We start from the raw sequence: 15932 nt of genomic DNA on the forward strand, positions 1-15932 counted from the left end.
TGTAGGTATAGACAGACATTGTAAATGTAGGTACAGACAGACTTTGTCAACATAGGTACAGACAGACAATGTAAATGTAGGTACAGCTAGACATTGTCAATATAGGTACAGACAGACATTGTCAATGTAGGTACAGAGAGACATTGTCAATGTAGGTACAGCTGGACATTGTAAATGTAGGTACAGACAGACAATGTAAATGTAGGTACAGCTAGACATTGTCAATGTAGGTATAGACAGACATTGTCAATGTAGGTACAGCTAGACATTGTCAATGTAGGTACAGACAGACATTGTCAATGTAGGTACAGCTAGACATTGTAAATGTAGGTACAGACAGACATTGTCAATATAGGTATAGACAGACATTGTCAATGTAGGTATAGGCAGACATTGTCAATGTAGGTACAGACAGACAATGTCAATGTAGGTACAGCTAGCCATTGTCAATGTAGGTTCCATGTTCAAAGTGTCCTGTATTAACAATTTGGCAGTTAAAAGGCAAAACTGACATTGTCATTGTGGCTTGACTTACAAAATATAATGACAGTGTCAATTAAATCAGAGCAATACAATCAACAGGGCTACATATTAATGTGTTGTTAAGTCTAGGGAACAGCTTACTAGGACTTCAATTACCCTCACAGGAAGTCAGCATGCAAACACTCCCTTAAAACATCATAACAACACAGAATAATAAACACAGCATTGACCATGATTTAATCAGCTGTGGTATGTGGTCAGCCACTAACAGACCACTAACAGACAGACTAAAATTTATTTCTCAGTTACTAATTAGTAAGCATGCACAATCCTGCCCTGCAATCAGAACCAGTAGCTGTTTCCTGTATCCATAACAGCACTGTATCAAATAGTGTGTAACTGCCATTAATCTCAATGGACCAAATTAAGTATTGAGAAAGGAACATGTAATGAAAACTGATCAACAAATGTAATTATAAACAGAAAACCAATGACAAAACATGAAAACAGGCAAAATATGTTGTTACAAACCTTGTTTTGAATCCATTTCAAATATAGTCACTATACAAGCAATGCCAGTGTGGCCACTATACAAGGCTCAACAGTGATGCCACTATAGAAGATATGCCAGTGAGGCCACTACACAAGGCTCAACAGTGATGCCATTATACAAGCAATGCTAGTGTGGACACTATACAAGGTTCAGCAGTGATGCCACTATACAAAGCAATGCCAGTGAGGCCACTACACAAGGCTCAACAGTGATGCCACTATACAAGCCATGCCAGTGAGGTTACTACACAAGGCTCAACAGTGATGCCACTATACAAGATATGCCAGTTAGGCCACTATACAAGGCGACAGTGATGCCACTATACAAGATTTGCCAGTGAGGCCACTACAAAAGGCTCAACAGTGTTGCCACTTTACAAGATATGCCAGTGTGAACACTATACAAGGTTCAGCAGGGATGCCACTATACAAGCAATGCCGGTGAGGCCACTACACAAGGCTCAACAGTGATGCCACTATACAAGATATGCCAGTGAGGCCACTATACAAGGTTCAGCAGTGATGCCACTATACAAGATATGCCAGTGAGGCCACTATACAAGGTTCAGCAGTGATGCCACTATACAAGATATGCCAGTGAGGCCACTATACAAGGCGACAGTGATGCCACTATACAAGCCATGCCAGTGTGACCACTACACAAGACACATCAGTGATGCCACTATACAAGCCATGTCAGTGAGGCCACTACACAAGGCTCAACAGTGAGCCACTATACAAGCCATGCCAGTGAGGCTACTACACAAGACTCATCAGTGATGCCACTATACAAGTCATACCAGTGTGGCCACTGATCACAGGGCACCCCACTGAGGCCCTTTGTAAGTTGAACAGCCACTAAACAAGGATTGCCATTGAGGCCACTACACAAGGCATGTCAGTGGTGCCATTTTACATGGCATGCCAGTGTGGCCATTATGTATACCAGTGTGGGGATGAAAAGTTGATGGTAACATCACATGTTCATGTGTAGTGTTGCATGATAAAATTGGTTAACCTCCTGAATTCATTGGTTTTCAACACATAAAGCAAGCAGACAGAGGATGACTCACTAATTAGTATAAGTTGTAATATTTTGCAATCTCATCACAACCAACTTCAATCTGCATCCATTCCTCCAGCAGTGCTTACTGCGGTTAACTTTGTCACCATGACAATCAGGTGACTACATTTTAGCCAACTTGTCTGTAATTCTCCACAATCAGCACCTGGGATTTCACCAGCACAGTTACATCTGAAGTTAACATGGAATACATACGGCACAGAAGGATTCATCTCAAACCACAGATTAACCTTCCTACCCCTGGCTCTCACATGGGCATCTACTTGTGATTGGTTCAGGTGAATCTAATATGAATTTGAGGGGGCCCAAGGGTCAATCACAATCTGTTTCCTTCTCCATAATAGCCTGGCCATGACTTCTAAGGAGACATCAGTATCACCAATAGAAACTTAAACAGTCATACAAACCACAAAACGTAAAAAGATATGATTTGATTAAAAATGCTGAGATTAGCTTTGCATTACAAAAATCAGCTTTGAATAATTCTTTTTTTTTTTATCTAATATTCCATATTTGATTTTGATAATGATTATGCTTGAAATAAATACTAAATCTTTTGTCTTTATTTGTATGTGATCTCTGACATGGGGTGTAGAGGAGATCTCTGACATGGGGTGTAGAGGAGATCTCTGACACATGGATATATCAAAGGTTTCTGACACAGAGGGCGTACAGGAGATCTCTGACAAAGCAGGGCGTACAGGAGATCTCTGACAAAGCAGGGCGTACAGGAGATCTCTGACAAAGATCTCTGACACAGGGACATACCTGAGATCTCTGACACAGGGACATACCTGAGATCTCTGACACAGGGACATACCTGAGATCTCTGACACAGGGACATACTTGAGATCTCTGACACAGGGACATACTTGAGATCTCTGACACAGGGACATACTTGAGAATTCTTTTAAAGAGGGACTACATCTGATCTCAAGCACAGACGGACCACAGATCTGGGACAAAAGGATATACTTGGGATGAAATATTGATATCTCACACAGACACAAAAATCTGTTATATAGACAAAATGGAAATATCATCATTACCTGCCACACAATGCCCCCTTTGGTGCCCCTAATTGGTGCCCTGGCAGGGACCTGTGGGGGCCCCATTAGGGATGTACCACAGAGCGCTCGTGAGATGGAGATAGCTGATGAGAAGGATTACAAGAGGAAGGCCTGCTTATCTCCTTTCTAACCCCACAACATGGCAGCCACCCTACACAGCTTTTCAAGCTGATCTGGAACATCTAATCCTCAAATAACCCACTTTTCTATCTTCTTATCCAACAACCTCCATCTTCTGCCTATTTACCATTTATCAAAGATTTTAAAAATTCAAACCACTCTTTGTTTTATTCAATATTCACTAAAATTGAATTCCCTGTTTTTTTATGCAAGTTTTGCATCATGCCCTGGTGAATGATTTTGCACTCCAATTACTAAAATGAGATTGAAAATTATCCTGGGGATATTTCATAGATTTCTCCAGAAATGTATAGAACACATCCCCAACCTTACACAACATACATGGAGAAGGCAGAATGCATTATAAACTTACATTACAATTCCTCTGATCTGTAAAGCTTATGTACCTTTATAACATGTCAGCCCACCTGGATCCTTCTCAAAACCAGCGCAATGTTAACTTGTCTCTGCATTTATAACTAAGCTATGTAGAACTTTTTATTCTGGGCTTTAGTCATGATATGAGTTTCTCTTGACTTTAAGGTCTTAGCCTTGTAAAGGGTTTCTCGTCACTTTTAACTGACCTTAACCAGTTACGGGTTTCTTATCACTTTAAACTGGCCTTAGCCATATTAATGGTTTCTCATCACTTTTAACAGGCCTTAGCCATATTAATGGTTTCTCATCACTTTTAACCAACCTTAGCCATATTAATGGTTTCTCATCACTTTTAACCGACCTTAGCCATATTAATGGTTTCTCGTCACTTTTAACCCCTTAGCCATGTTAAGGGTTTCTCGACACTTTTAACCGACCTTAGCCATCTTATGGGTTTCTTGTCACTTTTAACTGGCCAGAGCCATATTGAGGGTTTCTAGTCACTTTTAACCAACCTTAGCCACGTTAAGTGTTTCTCGTCACTTTTAACTGGCCTTAGCCATGCTAAGGGTTTATCTGAACTCTGGCAGTTAGACATGTAAAAGAGTTTTCTTGCTTAGGCATCCGTCATAACATGTAACAATTTCTGGTAAAAATTCTACATATAAGCTACGTAAAGCAGCCTATCACTTCTCTAACTCAACACCTCAGCCATGTAACCTTGGATACCATGCTCCTCACTAGACACCAGTTATGTATCTTAGAGCTTCCTTCCACTTCAGATTCTCAATACCAATTAACAGTACAGATTGTAAGTAATTGTCATTGCCAGTTAATGGTACAAATTGCAGGTTTTTTATGATTCCAGATACCAGCTTACAGTACAAATTAAAGGATATTTACGATACTTTGTACCAGTAACAAACGACAGGTTTAGTTTTAAGACTCTAGGCACCAGGAAATGATATAAAATGATATAGGCAAGTAAAACAACTTGATAGGTTTGCTTTAAAATCCTGATTGCCTCCAATTGTGGTATAATTAGCGAATGAGTGTAAGTAACGGTAAGTAAAATCAATAAGTTAATGATTTCTGAGTACATACAGGTCGCCTGCTAGTACTAAAGCAGTGAGCATTGTATGCCAATCTGGTGGTTTTAACACAGATGAGGTAATCGGGCATGAGGGAGTCCACACAGCTTATCAGGTAGGCACTGTGAGGTGGGCACCAGCTGTCTGTCACATCATCAGAAACACCTCCTCCTCCGCAGTCAAAATAGCAGACATACAACTACACTTAAAGGTTTAACATGCAAAATACAACCATAGATTTTTACGTTAAATGACTAGAGTTTTCTTACAAAAAAAAATTCAAAACACACTTTACAGAAGAGGAGAACATGACCATATAGTATGCTGCCCATTGCATTATGATGCCATTATGTAATTGTTTAATGGAAAAGGACATTTTTAAGTTGTAATAACTTGTGTCCAATTCCTTTTGAATTGTTCAAATAAAATATGTTTAAACTAAACATGACCAAGATATAAAGTCACCCATCTTCGCCATCTCTCACAGTAAGCTCCGTGACCACTTGCCTGTCAGTACATGTCCCCCACAGTGACTTTATCTAGATCTGTGAGGGCCCCAAACCATTCATTTTAACTAGTCTTTTTAAGAACTTAAATTTTGGCAAACTTACATTATTTGAACCTTCTCAAATTGTTTCTCCTGTGCTATACATAAAAAAGGATTGAAGTAAATTTAGTCAAATTACAACTTATCAACTCTAAATCACTGTTAATGAACAAAAACCTCCCCTTTTAAAGTTTAGCTGCTCGAGATTTCAGGGAAACCTTGTGTGTTTGTGTGCGGTGATACAGCAGGGTAGGTATCTGTCAGTAAATCAAATACAGACTAGCTTTCTCTTACAACAAAGCCACTCAAACTCAAAATATTTAAATGAGCCAATTACTGCTTTAAAGTAATACGATTAAAGATTCTTTGATTGAGGCAAACTATCTAAAACTTGTAAGCTATAATTTCAACACAATATGTACCATACATGTTGACCCTAATAAATATGATTTACATAAAAAAAACTCATAATACTATCAGGCCTCTAAAATCACCACGTTACATCCTGGTTGCGCTAAAACATCCTCAAAAGGCTACAACATCCGACTAAATCCCGTAACATATGTACATAACATATGTACTGTGCATCCTCAATAATTAGTCACAACATTGAGATATAACCCCCATGAAATGTACTGTACATTCTCAACATCTAACTAACCAAAACATAACAGGTACACCTCAATAAAGCCACAACATCCAACCCTTATAAGATGTAGTTTTACATGTAACATCAGGGACATTCATGTATACCTGATCCCAAAGGCCATTAAAACATCTGGTATTCAGTAAAACTTACTCAATTCCCAACCATGACATGAAGTCAAGTCTATAAATCGTTTGTGTCCCTGATAAGGAAACATCTCTGGAACATCAAACCATGTAACGAATTACACAAATGGGAAACTTCTTGGGTCCCAAGGAATTCATTACATGGATAAGGGCTTAATTATGCTAAAACTCTTGTAGAATTTGACCTTGCTCTATTATAAATTTCTAAAGTTTAACCTTGTAATGCTACCAATTGCAAATATCCATAGCTACAATGCACAGAGAGTTTTACCTTTAAAAATCCCCAAGACTCCACGGCTATACATGCTGTATATGTAAGGTCACCAAACCTCCAACATATGAGGTCATTCAGACAACACAGTTTTGACCTTGTGAGTCCACTCAGACTACCAAGTTTTGACCTTGTGAGTTCACTCAGACTACCAGGTTTTGACCTTGTAAGGTCACTGTCTACACAGTCAGTAGTGTGACTACAGCCACATGCTCTCCCCTTTATTTCCTTGTAACTAAACATGACAAGTAGGTACGACATTAACACCTGGGGGTTTGTCCAGAGCTCCACAAGGTTTTAACTGAAACCTTAGTCAAAGTTAGGAGGTGTTTTATGACTTAATGTGACAAATATTGTCTGGAAACACAATTAAACAGCCATAATGCTTACTGAATGGATAATTTTGCAGACCGTAAAGCTGTGTACGGTGCTTGTTGGGAGTGAGGGTTTCACAGAGAGAGAATGACCTGAGTCGGGTGTTAGCACACCACTAGATAGCATAGGTGGGTCTGGTTCATGAGGCCATGTAATCGGGATACCACCAGATAGGGCTGAAAAACAGGAAGCACATCCTCTCCTCTCAGGGAAACCATGTCAATGGTTATAACAGTGAGAATGACCTTCGTTACCGTTCAAAACATCAATCTTACTGGCAATCAATAATCAACAAAGAATATAAACAAGTAAGAACAGATGAAGTCAACTATCAGCAAAGGAAGACAGAAATTACACAGGAATAACAAAACAAGACAATATTCAGGCATAAAGTTCAATATCACTAACTAATGACTGTAGTGTGATGGGAGACTGTATGTCTGGGAGTGAGATCACAAAGTACAGCCCGTGTGTGTCTCAGTACAGCCCGTGTGTGTCTCAGTACAGCTCGTATGTGTGTCTCAGTACAGCCTGTATGTGTCTCAGTACAGCCTGTGTGTGTCTCGATCAGTTCAGCTCGTATGGGTCTCAGTACAGCTTGTATGTGTGTCTCAGGACAGCTCGTATGTGTGTCTCAGTACAGCTCGTATGTGTGTCTCAGTACAGCCTGTATGTGTCTCAGTACAGCCTGTGTGTGTCTCGATCAGTACAGCTCGTATGGGTCTCAGTACAGCTTGTATGTGTCTCAGTACAACTTGTGTTGGGTCTTCCACAAAACACTGCTGTATATCCTGCCTGAATAATATAGGTATTGATTGCCAAGGCAGGCTGGCCAAAACGAAATTATACAAATCTTTCTTTTAAGCAATTTTCCTATGACGTCAAAATATGTCATTTCTTATCATTCTTTTTTTCTATAGGAAAACAGTTTGCGTCATAATTTGGCCTATGGTATAATATTTGATAACGTTTTAAATTTTGGGTTATTGTATGGCACGAACAGTACAAAGATATAATATAATTCTGGCTGTATGACAGTAAATGTCGATCAATCAAAGCTTGTATGTGTGTCTGACAGTGGACTACTCCTTTGAAATCTCTACGTTAACAATCAGCCACAAAACAATGAGGCTACATAGTTTATATGTGATATATATCTTTCTGTACACAGCGCAGTTCCCCTTGACTGAGTAAATACGAACAGAGCCTCCCCATATAGACAAGGCTGTTGCTAAACTTAGACGTGAGCTTCCCAAAAATAGTTTCTCGCCCTGGGTGACCCTGACTCCTGTATATACTTATAAGAATTTGACAAACTCACAACCTAGCAGCGATCAGCCAGTAAAGGTCAACAATCACATTTAAACAAACACACACTCAAATATTTAAATCTAAATATTTTGAAAGTTAATGTTCTTTATGAGGCTATAAATCTCTGTCTGGGAGCGCCTGCCTGAAGTGACATGTAGATCTCTCATCAAAAGATTGTCATTTAATTTAATAACAATGCATTAAAACAAGCACTAACAAAAAAAATAAAACTCACTGCTAAAGAGTGGTACATTACTACAATCACACCAGTCCTGTTAAATAGTGCTACATTATTACGATCACACCAGTCCTGCTAAATAGTGCTACATTACTACAATCACACCCGTCCTGCTAAAGAGTGGTACATTACTACAATCACACCAGTCCTGCTAAATAGTGGTACATTACTACAATCACACCAGTCCTGCTAAATAGTGCTACATTACTACAATCANTTAGGAGGTGTTTTATGACTTAATGTGACAAATATTGTCTGGAAACACAATTAAACAGCCATAATGCTTACTGAATGGATAATTTTGCAGACCGTAAAGCTGTGTACGGTGCTTGTTGGGAGTGAGGGTTTCACAGAGAGAGAATGACCTGAGTCGGGTGTTAGCACACCACTAGATAGCATAGGTGGGTCTGGTTCATGAGGCCATGTAATCGGGATACCACCAGATAGGGCTGAAAAACAGGAAGCACATCCTCTCCTCTCAGGGAAACCATGTCAATGGTTATAACAGTGAGAATGACCTTCGTTACCGTTCAAAACATCAATCTTACTGGCAATCAATAATCAACAAAGAATATAAACAAGTAAGAACAGATGAAGTCAACTATCAGCAAAGGAAGACAGAAATTACACAGGAATAACAAAACAAGACAATATTCAGGCATAAAGTTCAATATCACTAACTAATGACTGTAGTGTGATGGGAGACTGTATGTCTGGGAGTGAGATCACAAAGTACAGCCCGTGTGTGTCTCAGTACAGCCCGTGTGTGTCTCAGTACAGCTCGTATGTGTGTCTCAGTACAGCCTGTATGTGTCTCAGTACAGCCTGTGTGTGTCTCGATCAGTTCAGCTCGTATGGGTCTCAGTACAGCTTGTATGTGTGTCTCAGGACAGCTCGTATGTGTGTCTCAGTACAGCTCGTATGTGTGTCTCAGTACAGCCTGTATGTGTCTCAGTACAGCCTGTGTGTGTCTCGATCAGTACAGCTCGTATGGGTCTCAGTACAGCTTGTATGTGTCTCAGTACAACTTGTGTTGGGTCTTCCACAAAACACTGCTGTATATCCTGCCTGAATAATATAGGTATTGATTGCCAAGGCAGGCTGGCCAAAACGAAATTATACAAATCTTTCTTTTAAGCAATTTTCCTATGACGTCAAAATATGTCATTTCTTATCATTCTTTTTTTCTATAGGAAAACAGTTTGCGTCATAATTTGGCCTATGGTATAATATTTGATAACGTTTTAAATTTTGGGTTATTGTATGGCACGAACAGTACAAAGATATAATATAATTCTGGCTGTATGACAGTAAATGTCGATCAATCAAAGCTTGTATGTGTGTCTGACAGTGGACTACTCCTTTGAAATCTCTACGTTAACAATCAGCCACAAAACAATGAGGCTACATAGTTTATATGTGATATATATCTTTCTGTACACAGCGCAGTTCCCCTTGACTGAGTAAATACGAACAGAGCCTCCCCATATAGACAAGGCTGTTGCTAAACTTAGACGTGAGCTTCCCAAAAATAGTTTCTCGCCCTGGGTGACCCTGACTCCTGTATATACTTATAAGAATTTGACAAACTCACAACCTAGCAGCGATCAGCCAGTAAAGGTCAACAATCACATTTAAACAAACACACACTCAAATATTTAAATCTAAATATTTTGAAAGTTAATGTTCTTTATGAGGCTATAAATCTCTGTCTGGGAGCGCCTGCCTGAAGTGACATGTAGATCTCTCATCAAAAGATTGTCATTTAATTTAATAACAATGCATTAAAACAAGCACTAACAAAAAAAATAAAACTCACTGCTAAAGAGTGGTACATTACTACAATCACACCAGTCCTGTTAAATAGTGCTACATTATTACGATCACACCAGTCCTGCTAAATAGTGCTACATTCCTACAATATCTCACCCATCCTGCTAAATAGTGCTACATTACTACAATCACACCAGGCCTGCTAAATAGTGCTACATTTCTACAATATCACACCAGTCCTGCTAAATAGTGCTACATTCCTACAATATCTCACCCATCCTGCTAAATAGTGCTACATTACTACAATCATACCGGGCCTGCTAAATAGTGCTACATTACTACAATCACCCCAGTCCTGCTAAATAGTGGTACATTACTACAATCACACCAGTCCTGTTAAATAGTGCTACATTATTACGATCACACCAGTCCTGCTAAATAGTGCTACATTACTGCAATATCTCACCCATCCTGCTAAATAGTGCTACATTACTACAATCACCCCAGTCCTGCTAAATAGTGGTACATTACTACAATATCACACCAGTCCTGCTAAAGAGTGGTACATTACTACAATCACACCAGTCCTGCTAAATAGCGCTACATTACTACAATCACACCAGTCCTGCTAAAGAGTGGTACATTACTACAATCACACCAGTCCTGCTAAAGAGTGCTACATTACTACAATCACACCAGTCCTGCTAAATAGTGCTACATTACTGCAATATCTCACCCATCCTGCTAAATAGTGCTACATTACTACAATCACCCCAGTCCTGCTAAATAGTGGTACATTACTACAATATCACACCAGTCCTACTAAATAGTGGTACATTACTACAATCACACCAGTCCTACTAAATAGTGCTACATTACTACAATATCTCACCCATCCTGCTAAATAGTGCTACATTACTACAATCATACCAGTCCTGCTAAATAGTGCTACATTACTACAATTACACCAGTCCTACTAAATAGTGGTACATTACTACAATCACACCAGTCCTGTTAAATAGTGCTACATTATTACGATCACACCAGTCCTGCTAAATAGTGCTACATTTCTACAATATCACACCAGTCCTGCTAAATAGTGGTACATTTCTACAATATCACACCAGTCCTGCTAAATAGTGGTACATTACTACAATATCACACCAGTCCTGCTAAATAGTGCTACATTACTACAATTACACCAGTCCTACTAAATAGTGGTACATTACTACAATCACACCAGTCCTACTAAATAGTGCTACATTACTACAATATCTCACCCATCCTGCTAAATAGTGCTACATTACTACAATCATACCGGGCCTGCTAAATAGTGCTACATTACTACAATCATACCAGTCCTGCTAAATAGTGCTACATTACTACAATATACCAGTCCTGCTAAATAGTGCTACATTACTACAAGATCACACCAGTCCTGCTAAATAGTGCTACATTACTGCAATATCTCACCCATCCTGCTAAATAGTGCTACATTACTACAATCACCCCAGTCCTGCTAAATAGTGGTACATTACTACAATCACCCCAGTCCTGCTAAATAGTGGTACATTACTACAATCACACCAGTCCTGTTAAATAGTGCTACATTATTACGATCACACCAGTCCTGCTAAATAGTGCTACATTACTGCAATATCTCACCCATCCTGCTAAATAGTGCTACATTACTACAATCACACCAGGCCTGCTAAATAGTGCTACATTTCTACAATATCACACCAGTCCTGCTAAATAGTGGTACATTACTACAATATCACACCAGTCCTACTAAATAGTGGTACAGTACTACAATCACACCAGTCCTACTAAATAGTGGTACAATACTACAATCACACCAGTCCTGCTAAATAGTGGTACATTACTACAATATCACACCAGTCCTACTAAATAGTGGTACAGTACTACAATCACACCAGTCCTACTAAATAGTGCTACATTACTACAATATCTCACCCATCCTGCTAAATAGTGCTACATTACTACAATCACACCCGTCCTGCTAAAGAGTGGTACATTACTACAATCACACCAGTCCTGCTAAAGAGTGATACATTACTACAATCACACCAGTCCTGCTAAATAGCGCTACATTACTACAATCACACCAGTCCTGCTAAAGAGTGATACATTACTACAATATCACACCAGTCCTGCTAAAGAGTGGTACATTACTACAATCACACCAGTCCTACTAAATAGTGCTACATTACTACAATATCTCACCCATCCTGCTAAATAGTGCTACATTACTACAATCATACCAGTCCTGCTAAATAGTGCTACATTACTACAATACCTCACCCATCCTGCTAAATAGTGCTACATTACTACAATCACCCCAGTCCTGCTAAATAGTGGTACATTACTACAATCACACCAGTCCTACTAAATAGTGGTACATTACTACCATCACACCAGTCCTGCTAAATAGTGCTACATTACTACAATCACACCAGTCCTGCTAAATAGCACTCCATAATTACAATCACACCAGTCCTGCTAAATAGCACCCCATAATTACAATCATCCACCTGCCTCCATCTTCAGACTGACTTCTCTACAGATGTTAAACAATACAGCTGTAGATGGCGTAGTTCTCAGGCTGGTTACAATGCCTTATAGACTGGTCACATTGTCACCGCTACATTTACACATTACACTTACTACTGAATGATTTGGCTTTCAATGTTAACATACTTGAAATCCCTTTGTTGGTACAACTCAGCATGTTAATGCACTCCTATGGAGAAGAGTCAACATACGGAAACTGATATTTACTTACCTATAAGAAGCTCAATTTTTCTATACCTGTATTTTATTGTCCGTTTAAAAACATGAAACACTTAAAGTTAGCCTGAACGTGGTGCATGAGTGTACAAGACCTACACACCAGAAACTAATTAACACATGAATGCATGCTACAGATCAATAGATACCTTAGACAGGTAACCAATTATTGTCAGCTTCAACACTCATATATACAAGTAAGAAAAAGTCGTCAAACTTTAGTACGTCAGACAACACCTACTTGTGATAAGGCATGGCACAATGATCAAGACGGATTATCCTGTAATTTCCAGCAAACAGTCTGCTGATAATGCTCACCAAGTGGATCCTAATTTAACGTTTACATGTCACAGTGCAGATATACTACACAGCTTAAACTAACTTAAATCTTAAAATATCTTCTTATGGAAACTTTAGATCCCGAAATAAGTTAATTTCCAAAAAAGTTAATTTCTTTGAAAAGTAAACTGAATATTATAGACAGGAGAACATTTTTTGAGACCCATACATGCTAAAGTAAAGGCACATTTTCAGTTAATCAAACTACTATCTATAGTTTTGTATATTTTTTAAAATTTTAAATGATCTGACCAAACAAATTATTTTATCTAATTTCTAGGGTTTTTTTCTCATCTCATATTGGCATCATAGAAATAATTTTTGGACCACCAAAAACATTACAAATACTTATACTTACTGGAACCATCAAAAACATTACCTAATACTCACTGGGACCATTAAAAACATTACCTAATACTTACTGGGCCATTAAAAGCATTACCTAATACTTACTGGGACCATTGCAATGCACCACGATGTCAGTGCTAGGAAGTACTAAGTATTGTATTTTTTTATGATCAATATTGTATTTTGATATACTCACTGTTTGGAGTTGTGTTGGTGAGTCAGACTGCATATTAACAGTAAATAGGTATAAAAGTCTAGACCATTGATCTATGTGAAGCAGTGTTAACATGACCATAACTTATATCTAATGTATTGTAAGACATTACAAAATATACATTCTTAACACTCCTTCCAAGTCAAATTCATTTATTAAATTGAGTTAAACTATTTCTACAGCTATTTGTCCCACCAAATAACAAATGTAAACAAAATATGTGTGCCAAGTAGTAGTATGAAGGCAGTAAATATACACATATAATCTATGGTTATTTATGTACCAGAATTACCTCTATCTGAGTAGTATGGGCTAAATATGCTCGCAGCCATGGCTAAATATACTCCCACGGAGATCCAAAAATAAAGCTTGATCTCTGTAACAAAAATCGCTTACTACTATACCAAAATAGCATTAAGATAAATATATATCTATTCTCTTTCTATTTGTGTCTATATAAAAGCTTTGGCTGACATAAAGAGACTCACTAAGGCAGTGAAGCAACGGCTCACCACCAGGCAACATGGTTGTTAGTACAGGTAACTACAGGTAAACCACCACTGTTCCTCCTCTTCTTCCTCCTCCTCCTCACAAGATGATCAACTTTACTAGTTCACAAACTTCGAAGGAATTAAATATCCAAATTGTTCAAAACATGTGTCTCATCTAAAACACTTGCTGCGGACAGTTTCTTATGCTGAATTGTGTCAGAATTGTATTCTCTGTGAGGAAAAGTTTGGTCTGTGAGAAGTTACACAGCATAAACTGACTGCGTAAAGGAAAAACTACGCACTTGGATTGCCAAACTCTTTTCCTACCCCGATTCCATTGGATTACAACCACAAATCACAAAATTTGGAAAGTATCTGCTCCTCAGGAGAGTAACAGCAGAATTTTCACTGAGAATCAGTACCACAACAGTAGCCTTCATGTGACTATGTGCATCAAAACAGAGGATGGCGTTGTTGAATGTAATGTTAGATTTAAGCTGATGTAAAGATTGAGGAAGAGCAGCAGGATTGGGGCTGTGAGATTTGTTAGCAGTAACCCCCCAGAGCTGTTCTACATCATGCTCTAGCTAATGTTGGGGGCGCCATGGAAATTCCTCAGCCTGGCATCACACAGGCAGGAACTGGGGAGGAGTGGAACAGTCCCCTCTAATTACCATAGACAACAAGTCTTATCTAGCTATCTCTGCCAGGGCAGCCACAGGCTACATCTCAAAGCCACAATCCATAGGGTATCTCCCAGTAACCATCACTAGGGTACCTCCCAGTAACCATCACTAGGGTACCTCCCAGTAAAACATCACTAGGGTACCTCCCAGTAACCATCACTAGGGTACCTCCCAGTAACCATCACTAGGGTACCTCCCAGTAACCATCACTAGGGTACCTCCCAGTAACCATCACTAGGGTACCTCCCAGTAACCATCACTAGGGTACCTCCCAGTAACCATCACTAGGGTACCTCCCAGTAACCATCACTAGGGTACCTCCCAGTAACCATCACTAGGGTACCTCCCAGTAACCATCACTAGGGTACCTCCCAGTAACCATCACTAGGGTACCTCCCAGTAACCATCACTAGGGTACCTCCCAGTAACCATCACTAGGGTACCTCCCAGTAACCATCACTAGGGTACCTCCCAGTAACCATCACTAGGGTACCTCCCAGTAACCATCACTAGGGTACCTCCCAGTAACCATCACTAAGATACCTCCCAGTAACCATCACTAGGGTACCTCCCAGTAACCATCACTTAGATATCTACCTATCACTATTTTGATTCATTCATGTCAGAGACAGTTGATCAAGGCAGTATAACATCTTTTATTTTTTTCTTGAAAATTAAATCCCTTGTCAAAAGGTGGTTTATACAGAATGTAAGAATTACATAATCACCAAAATTAAAAGATTTAAAGAAATAAAAGTATTTCATTATTGCACTTTTTTTTTTATCTCTCAAGAAAAGTAATAATAATATTTGGCAACTATTATGATAAATTTGTGGAATATACAAAGCTAGTCTATCTAACTGACAGATTCTGGGCATGACGTTTACTTGCAACCAATAATGTTCCAGAGCTGTCTAAAGATTTCACAAATATCTGGCGCTGGTACAACACACATGG

At 39.0% G+C, this 15932-nt stretch overlaps 1 protein-coding gene across 2 annotated transcripts in view; it reads right to left on the reverse strand.

Annotated features, from left to right (window-relative positions):
- LOC110453735 (myocyte-specific enhancer factor 2C-like) overlaps positions 1–15932 on the reverse strand; it is a 124437-nt gene that overhangs the window by 52932 nt on the left and 55573 nt on the right. Inside the window, exon 1 of one of the 2 annotated variants that reach the window (XM_021502871.1) lies at positions 14286–14939. The exons of the other annotated variant lie outside the window; for it this stretch is intronic. The gene's annotated coding sequence lies outside the window, so the exon portion shown is untranslated. Of the gene's footprint in view, positions 1–14285; positions 14940–15932 lie in introns of those variants that run through there. 2 annotated transcript variants of the gene reach the window in all.

This window comes from Mizuhopecten yessoensis, unplaced genomic scaffold (genome assembly GCF_002113885.1).
Source record: "Mizuhopecten yessoensis strain PY_sf001 unplaced genomic scaffold, ASM211388v2 scaffold893, whole genome shotgun sequence".
Classification (NCBI taxonomy): domain Eukaryota; kingdom Metazoa; phylum Mollusca; class Bivalvia; order Pectinida; family Pectinidae; genus Mizuhopecten; species Mizuhopecten yessoensis.